This window comes from Tachyglossus aculeatus, chromosome 6 (assembly GCF_015852505.1).
Source record: "Tachyglossus aculeatus isolate mTacAcu1 chromosome 6, mTacAcu1.pri, whole genome shotgun sequence".
Lineage (NCBI taxonomy): Eukaryota > Metazoa > Chordata > Mammalia > Monotremata > Tachyglossidae > Tachyglossus > Tachyglossus aculeatus.
This window is the reverse complement of record NC_052071.1, coordinates 27,487,346-27,496,619: the sequence shown is the minus strand read 5'-3', so window position 1 is coordinate 27,496,619 and position 9,274 is coordinate 27,487,346. Positions and strand designations below refer to the sequence as shown.

General features: G+C 42.8%; 1 non-coding gene across 1 annotated transcript; it reads left to right on the top strand.

The window, feature by feature from the left end:
• Positions 1-6,879: 6,879 nt before the first annotated feature.
• LOC119930338 lies at positions 6,880-7,017 on the top strand. The gene has a single exon (XR_005451815.1). It is a non-coding gene; the product is annotated as a small nucleolar RNA SNORA7 (small nucleolar RNA).
• The last annotated feature ends 2,257 nt before the right edge of the window (positions 7,018-9,274 follow it).

Genomic DNA, 9,274 nt, shown 5'->3' with positions numbered 1-9,274 from the left:
AACCTGGAGTTATTCCTCCTCTAAATATTGGATTCAGGCCTAGTGTGTGTGCTTAGGTGTACAGTTTAATGCAGTATTAGAAACAGTAGAGATATGAATGAGTGCCGTGCATTTCCTCCTTAACCATAGAGACTTCTGGAGAAGGGAAAAAAAAAAAAGCTGTACAGCAAAAAGTTTCTTGGCATCAAGATTTGATGAGTCTGGTATTTGTTGTATTGTGCTTTCCCAAGCACTTAGTACTGTGCTCTGCACAGAGTAAACACTCAAGCACCACTGATTGACTGATGATTTAATACCAAGTATTGTGCTAAGCCCTGGTGGAAATATGAGATAATCACATCAGACACAGTCTCTAGCCTACAGTGAGATCACAATCAAAAGTGTGTGAGGAAAAATATTTCATCCCTATTTTAGAAATGGGATAACTGAGGCCTAGAGAAGTTAAATGACTTGCCCAAGTCACACAGCAGGCAACTGTCAGTCAAGACTAGCACCCAGGCCTCCAGTCTGCCCATTCTGCACTCTATCCACTAGACCACACTTCTACCTCCTCAGATTTGTACTGTCCACTTTGTATTCACTAAATTCATTCATTCACTCATATTTATTGAGCACTTACTGTGTGCAGAGCACTGTACTAAGCGCTTGGAAAGTACAATTCAGCAATAAAGACAATCCCTTCCCACAACAGGCTTACAGTGTAGAATGGGGAGACAGACATCAAAACAAGTAAACAGGCATCAATAGCATCAATAGAAATAGAATTATAGATATATACACAACAAAACAAATGAGCATTAATGTAAATAAATAGAATTATAGATATGTATATGTATTCACAAGTGGTGGGGCAGGGAGGGGGGTTAGAGCAAAGGGAACAGGTCAGGGCGATTGGGAGGGGAGGGGGCGCTGAGGAAAAGGGGGGCTTAGTCTGGGAAGGCCTCTTGGAGGAGGTGACTCTCCAGTAGGGCTTTGAAGAGGGGATCGTTTGGCGGATTTAAGGCAGGAGGGCATTCCAGGCCAGAGGTAGTATGTGGGCCAGGGTTCGACGGCAGGACAGGTGAGAATGAGGCAGGGAGAAGGTTAGCACCAGAGGAGTGGAGTGTGCGAGCTGGGATGTAGAAGGAGAGAAGGGAGGTGAGGTAAGAGGGGGCAATGTGCTGGAGAGCTTTGAAGCTAATAGTGAGGAATTTTTCTTGATATGGAGGTTGATAGAAAAACACTGGAGATTTTTGAGGAAGGGGCAGACATGCCCAGAACGTTTCTGTGGAAAAATAATCTGGGCAGCAGAGTGAAGTATGGATTGAAGTGGGGAGAGACAGGAGGTTGGGAGGTCAGAAAGGATGCTGATGTAGTAATCCAGTCAGGATAGGATGAACAACTGTACTAATGTGGTAGCGGTTTGGATGGAGAGGAAAGGGCGGATTTTGGCGATGTTGTGAAGGTGAGACCAGCAGGCTTTGGTGACAGATTGGATGTGTGTGGTGAATGAAAGAGCGGAGTCAAGGATGAAACCAAGGTTGTGGACACCAAAGCCAACCCTCTAATACTTATCATACTTGTTAAATGCTTACTATGTGCCATGCAGTGTCTAAGCGCTAGATACAATTTAATCAGGTCAGGCACAGTCCCTGTCCCACATGGGGCTCACAGTCTAAGTAGTAGGGAGTAGGATCTAATCCCCATTTTCCAGATGAGGTAGTTGAGGCACAGAAAAGTTAAGTCACCTGCTCAAGGTCACACAGCAGGCACATGGCAGAACCGGGATAAGAACCTGGGTCCTCTGACTTCCAGGCCAGTACTCTTTCCACTAGGGCATGCTGCTTCTCTTGGAGGGACAAGACTGGTATCATTCGTTCATTCATTCAATCGTATTTATTAAGCACTTACTGTGTGCAGAGCACTGTACTACGCACTTGGGAAAATACAACAATAAACACTGACATTTCCTGCCCACAACAAGGTCACCGTCTGGGGCCGGGTGCAGGGGGAGTCACCACCACCCCGCTGAGGTCATCTGGTCCCAGCCTTTGGACAAGGAGACAAGGCTGGCCTTAAGAGAGTTAGGTTCTCACTTCAGTTCTGATATACTGCATGACCTTGGGTAGGTCCCTTAACTTCTCTGGGCCTTGGTTTCCCTACCCTGGTTTCTTACCTTGTGGGGGTGGGGAGCTAAGGAGAGCTATGAACACTCACAGCTTCCTGGAAGACAAGCCCCTCAGCCTTTCCCCTTCCCCTCCCTTCCATTCATCTGTCCTACTCCAACTCTCCTCTCTCCATGTACTGTCCTCCAAATCCCCAAACTAAGAAAATTCAAACATCTGCCTGTGACAAATATACCCAAAACGCTCTCCCCCGAATTCAGATTCTCTTGAAGACTCAACAGAGAGATGCCAAGAAAGAAAAGGCAGAGATGGGTAAATCCTCTAGGCCTGCTGTCTAGCTTCCCTTAGATGCAACCTGATTTTTTCCTCAGACTAAGGCTGCACAGAGAGGATACATGGACAAGCTCAAGATAACTGGCCTAACTACCTAAAAACCTGCAGAGAAGCAGTGGGGCCTAATGGAAAGAGCCCAGGACTGGGAGTCAGAGGACCTGGGTTCTAATTCTGGCTCCACCACTGGGCTGCTGTGCCATCTTGGGCAACCTCTCTGTATTCCCTCATCTGCAGAATGGGGATTCAATACCTATTCTCCCTCATACTTAGACTGTGATCCTCATTTGGGACCCGATTATCATGTATCTACCACAGTGCTTACAACAGCCCTTGGCACTTAGTAAGTGTTTAAATACCTCAAATTAATAATATAATACTAACAATAATAATAATTTTAGCCCTGCATGAATAAGTGGACTGCATCAGGTTCACTCTGAGTCAACTAGATGATCTGGGGACCCCAATTTTATTGCACACTAGGAAACTAATTGATTTGACTAATATAGGGTTTTGATCAGCCTGGTTTGATTAACATGGCCTTGGGTTGAACACAATGGGTATATCTGCTCATCTTGATGCCCAACCCATTTTGGACCAAACCCAACTTGACTCTGGCAGGATATGATGGGAGAACTTTCCTTCCATCTGGGAAAGTGCTCTCTGTGTCCCATGGAAGCCTCAAGGCCTAGCTTTCCTAATGGCAGAACTCCTTGCTACTATTGCCCTGGCCTTTGATGAAAAGTATTTATTGAACACTTACTATGTTCAGAGCACTGCATCAAGTGCTTGGGAAAGAACAAAGAAAGAAAGAATTAATAGTAATGACCTCTGACCTCAAGGGGTTACAATCTATTGGGGAAGACGACACTAAAATAAATTACAGACAGGAGGAAGATATGAATAATTATGCCATTTGTGTTTATTGTGTACCAAACACTGTACTAATCCCTTCAGTAGATGCAAGACAAGTAGGTCAGACACGGTCCCTGTTCTACGTGGGGCTCACAGTCTAAATAAGAGGGAGAGCAGATAGCGAAGCTCCATTTTACGAATGATGAAACTGAGGCACAGAGAAGTTAAGTAAATTGCCAAAGGTCACAGAGCAACCAAGTAGCAGAGGCCTCCAAGAGGTCTTCCCCAATTAATTTATTTTGCTCCCACCATATTCCCCCCTAACTGTCACTGCAGCATATCTGTGCCATCTAAGCATTTTTAAGTACTCACTACTCATTGTAATAATTATGATATTTGTTAAGCATTTACTATATGCCAAGCACATTCTAAATACTGGGGTAGATACAAGGTAATCAGGTTGGACACAGTTCCTGTCCCACATGGGGCTGACAGTCTTAATTCTCCATTTTACAGATGAGGTAACTGAGGCCCAGAGAAGTGAAATGACTTGCCCAAGGATACACAGCAGACAAGTGGTGGAGATGGGAGTAGAACCCATGACCTTCTGACTCCTGGGCCTGTGCTCTATCCACTACATTATCTGCTTCTAGTACTTATTAACGTATCTTCTATATGAATTATGTTCAGCATGCCAGAGACAATGAGTAAGATGTCCCTTTTTATTCTCACCCCTCTCATAGTTCTAATTTTGCAGCTTCCTGTGGACTCTGCAAGCCCTTCCTGTTCATCTTGGGATTTTCAATCCTAACAAGTGATTTGTGAAGAGGAAGGACATATATTACACATATATTACATATATAGTACATATACTATCTCCACTTTGCCCTTTACCTTAGTTTTTTTAAATGTATTTTAAGTATTTAAAAAAGAAAAACCCAATTCTACAACAGTGTAGTTTCACTTCTATTTTCTCTAGTGAACTTAGCTTTAGTGATTTGCATCCTTGGATACTTCAAACTTGGGCCAAAATTTTGATTCGAGTACCTCCTGTCACTACGTGTCATTATTATGTGAGAGAAGAGAAAATTTGGGTAACATCAACTGGGGGCCTGATGGAAACTACTCAGGAAAAAGTGTCAGATACATCAAAGGATTGGCATGTTGGTCTTTCTGCCTGGGGAAAAAAAATGAGCATCAGACTTGAGAAGAATGCAAATCCACAAGGCTGTAATTCCAAAGAGATAGGGAGGTTGTCATTTGTCCAATTTTATACAGAATTCTCTTTTCAGCTGGTTTGTCCTGGTACAGAATGGATATGGCACAAGACCGCTCTGGGTTTAGTGCTTGTATTTCAAATGCACAGCTTCCCATCACTTCAGGAATCTAGAGCCTAGGGACACAGTGGCTTTGAAACAAGGTGGAGCCAGGGTACCCTGATGAACACTCCAAGTCCTACGAACTTCCACAAATAAGCTCTTTGTGTGTCCTTACAACATTACTACAATTCGTTAGTCAACCCACTGCTTCTGGCTCGGCATAGGGGCAGCATTCTTATGGGCCATAACACTGGTCACACCAGAGAAAGATGTGAGGAAATGGAGGACATATCTTGATTAGGAAGGCAAAAAAAAAAAGGACCCGTTGAAAAGAGGAATTAAAAATAGCAGTGAGGTCTAGAGGAAGAGCACAGGCCTGGAAGTCAAAGGACCTGGGTTCTAATTTCGGCTCTTCTACTAGCCTGCTGTGTGACCTTAGGTAAGACATTTGACTTCTCTGTGCCTCAGTTTTCTCACCTGTAAAATGAGGATTCAATTCAATCTCCCACCTACCTAGATCATAAGCTCTAATGTGGGACAGGGATTTTATCCAAGCTGATTAACTTGTATCTATTTCAGCACGTAGAACAGTATTTGACGCATAGTAAGCCCTTAAATACCATTATTATTGGGTACAATTAGTAATCTAGTCAATATCTGATTAACTGTGCCAAGGCAGCATGGCCATTCAAGACTTCAGGAGCCCAAACGGAAGCTATTGCCAAGGGTAAGACTTGCCTTATAATGTTATTCTGGCAGTTTGAGGCAGAGTATGAGCATATTCTCTCTTCCCTCCCCCTAAACTTGCTAAATTTTATTTTTCCCCACAGCCTTGCAGAAGGCATTGGCACTAATGAGGGTGGTGGAGCTTCCTCTATATCCTCACAAATATTATGCAGTCAGTTCTGAATAAACCTAAGGGTCTAGGGAGCAGCAAGGAAGAGGTACTCCATCTCTCCGGACAAGTCACGCTTGTCTGGAGTACTTTCTCTTTCCATCTGGCTGCTTCATTCTCAGAGGCACTTCTTTTTTTTCAAAATCTTTGTTAAGCACTTACTATGTGCCAGGCACTGTACTAAGCACTGGGGTAGATACAAGCTAATCAGGTTGGACAGAGTCCAGATCCCACTTAGGGCTCAGAGTCATAATTTCCATTTGACAGATGAGATAACAGGCACAGAAAAGTTAAGTGACTTGCCCAAGGTCACAGAACAGACAAGTGGCAGATCTGGGATTTGAACTCAGGTCCTCTGACTCCCAACCCCAGGTGTTTTCCACTAGATAGTGCCGCTTATCTCTGTCCCTGGCTCTTCCATCCCATTATCGACCTTTACAAGACCACTCTTGGGTGGCACCAGGGACCCCACCCTCACTTCAGCTCAGAAGCGTAAAATGTTTAAACCACTGTGATGTCTGCCTCTTTATTGCAGCAAGACAGCTGTGAATTCTGTCTCCTCAAAACTGCATGAGACACTTAGTGCCCTCCTAGGGCAATTCCAATTTCAGTTTTAATCCATGAAACATTCCAGACTTTAGGTTCTAGATCCCTTAGGAAAGCACTTTCTTTACATCCCCTTAGCAATTAGGCTGTCAATTCTGAATAATGTCGAGGGTCTAGGCTGGAAGCAGGGTGCCCTCCATGGGAGTTCAAATTCTCTGGTTTTCCCTTCTTTAAAGCCACAAAAACTTCAGGGCCCAATATCAAATATGCCTCACAGATATTCCTCCCTGGATAGAGTACACTAATTACAAGGGCTAATATATCTTTTGTGGTTTCATTATGTTATTTTTATTGCAATTTCCAAAATGAAAGAGATGCATTAAATTTCTATTTATGGAAGCAAAATAAAAATCCCTGAAGGCCCAGATACTGTTCTTCACAGATGGTTTCTTTCCATCTTGATTCTTCCTTATTTTGAAGGACATGTAAATTCAGTTTGTGGTATTGCGTGGTGAAGAGGCTGTGTAAACATATCGTAATCACCACCTTTGCCCCACATGATCCCTGAAACTGAACTTACTTGCTCTATCAAATAGGGGAGAATCAACAGCCCTTAGCAAAGCAACCTATAATTTCAAATCCTGTAATGTCTTTATTTTTCTCTCACATACTTATTATGAAAGAGCAAAGGGCATAAATCAGTCCTTTTCAGAGTATGACTGAGCTATGCCACAGATGGACAATATATTGATTTAAGGGATCATAAATAAGTCTAAAAATGAAAATGTTTTAGTTACTTCATAGACGGACATAGTCAGTAGCCTAATGGCTCCTCTCAGGATCACATCTGGAGAGTTTCCAGTACTATGCCAGTCTCGGCTACGGGAGGGAGAGTCAAGCAGAGGCATACCCATTCCATTCCTAGCTTGGGTAGTGGCTAGCTAATGGAAGACAATCTGCTACAAGTCAAAACTCACCTGTGCTGGGCAGCAGCGGCATGGGAGACAGTCGAGGGTGGAGACTCATGTTTACTGCGCGGAAGATGACAATGGTAAACCACATCTGTATTTTTACCAAGAAAATTCTATGGACACACTACCAGAACGACTGCAGGTGGAGAGTTCTGGGAGAGATGTGTCTATGGCATCGCTATGGGTTGGAGACGACTCGACAGCATAAGGCAAGATAAGCCTAAAGTATTTCTCTTCCTTGATAATCCCAGTGTGGTTTTTAACTTTCAAACTCCTTTAAAAGTTTGGTGGGTAATTAAATAATAATCATCATATTTGTTCAGCATTTACTAAGTGCCAAGTGCTGTGTTGAGTGTGGGGTAACTAAAAGATAATTAGGTCCCTGTCGCACATGGGGTTCACAATCCAAGATGGAGGGAGAGTAGGTATTTAATCTCTATTTTTCAGGGGAGGAAACTGAAACACAGAGCAATTAAGTGACTTGCCCAAGTACCCACAGCAGATAAGAACCAGGTTTCCTGACTCTCAGGTCTGAGATCTTTCCACTGGGCCACAATATCTTCAACTCCAAGCATAGAAATGAAAGTAAATAATGACTAATGGTTCTGGTGAGTGTCAGTGAGGTCATTTGGACAACCATTCCCACAATGCTCAGACAAGCAGCTTGCTATAATCCATTGTACTGAGGTCAGATCAATGAATCGACTTCCACATGTCAGATCAGTAGGTTATGTTGACTTGCTGGGGTCAGTAATGATTGATCATTGACATTAAAAGGTCTTTAACATGCAATTGATGCTTAAGTTGTGGAGTCAGAATAGTAATATAGTAGTATTGTTTAAAAAAGAGAAGTATTCAAAAGCGAGGAATAGGATTCCAGCACTAGTCAATTTCAAGAACGAAAAAGGCATGACCAAATTTCTTTTACTTTTTTAGCCTTAGTTTACAGCTTGTAAGATGGGCATGGAAAAAATCCATCTCTATCCACCCTCAGAGTGCTAGTTTATTGTTTTGATACTTTTTGAGAAGCTATGAATAGGAACTAAAACACATCTTTACCTCAAAGAGGTTTAGGAATTTAATTTAGGAATTGCCAACTAGAACACCAACTATATCTGCCATATTCCTAACAAAGTGAGGCAGAGCCCAAGAAGGTAACAACCAAGAACACTATTCTTCAAGAGGGATGTTAACTATGGGAAGCAGCGAGGTCTAAAGGAAAGAACATGATTATGGGACCCATGAAAGCTGGATTCAAGTCCCAGCTCTGTCACTGGCCTCTTGGGAGATCTTAGGCAAGTCACTGGACAGTAATACCTGCCTCACATGGATGTGGTAAGGAGTAATGGATATCGCTCATGGGAAAGCGCTTAGAAAAACCAAAAATGGGCTGTGTAAATTCAGGTTATTGTTACAGTTACAGGAAACAGGGATCTGAATGGAGAGTGGAAGCTCTCTGATTTCCTTAATCCCGCTCATATGAATATATTCTGGCAGTAAATAACCCATCCCCTTCTTAGTCACCACTCCTTGCCCCACACACATCAACAAGGAGGAATGAGAACAGTAAGAAAATGGGCAGCGATGGGCATATTGACAGCTTCAAGGGCTATGAACCATCAGATTGACTCTGAAAAGTATGCCACGACCCATTTTTCCACTAGAGAGGCATAGCCACCTCTGGGGAAAATGACATTATTATAACAAAAATCAGTTGCACCTAAATTCCACTGCTCCGAAGTTAGATCTGGAAACAAAGAGAAAACAATCACTAGAACTAGAATTTAATTCTGAGAGAGACCATTACCTTACTGTTTCAAAAATTGGCATGGTTAGTTCTAGATCTCTCTACCATTGCCTCCTGGAAACTGTGGTGATAGATCTTGAAAGGAGTTCAGTGCCCAGAAATGACATTCACTCTGTTCCTCTTTAGAAGGGTAAGTGTTACCTATTTAACCACAATCTCAACTTCCTGTAGCTATTAACCTTCAGCTGGGAAACTCCCTGCCAGTACTGAACCAGGGACAGACTTGACTCCTCTTGTTTCCTTGTTAGCTTTCCACCGTTCACTTTTAAATTGTTTGCTTGTGGAGATCTTAGAGACCTGGGAAGAAACAAAAGCCTCTGCGGGATTATCATCTTCTATTCTTTTGCTTTTTCCTCCTTGAGCTTCAGGAATTTCCCTCATAAAACTAATTTTGCTTAAGACTTAACATGATCATGCACACTGAGCTATTTTTATTTGAGATGAAA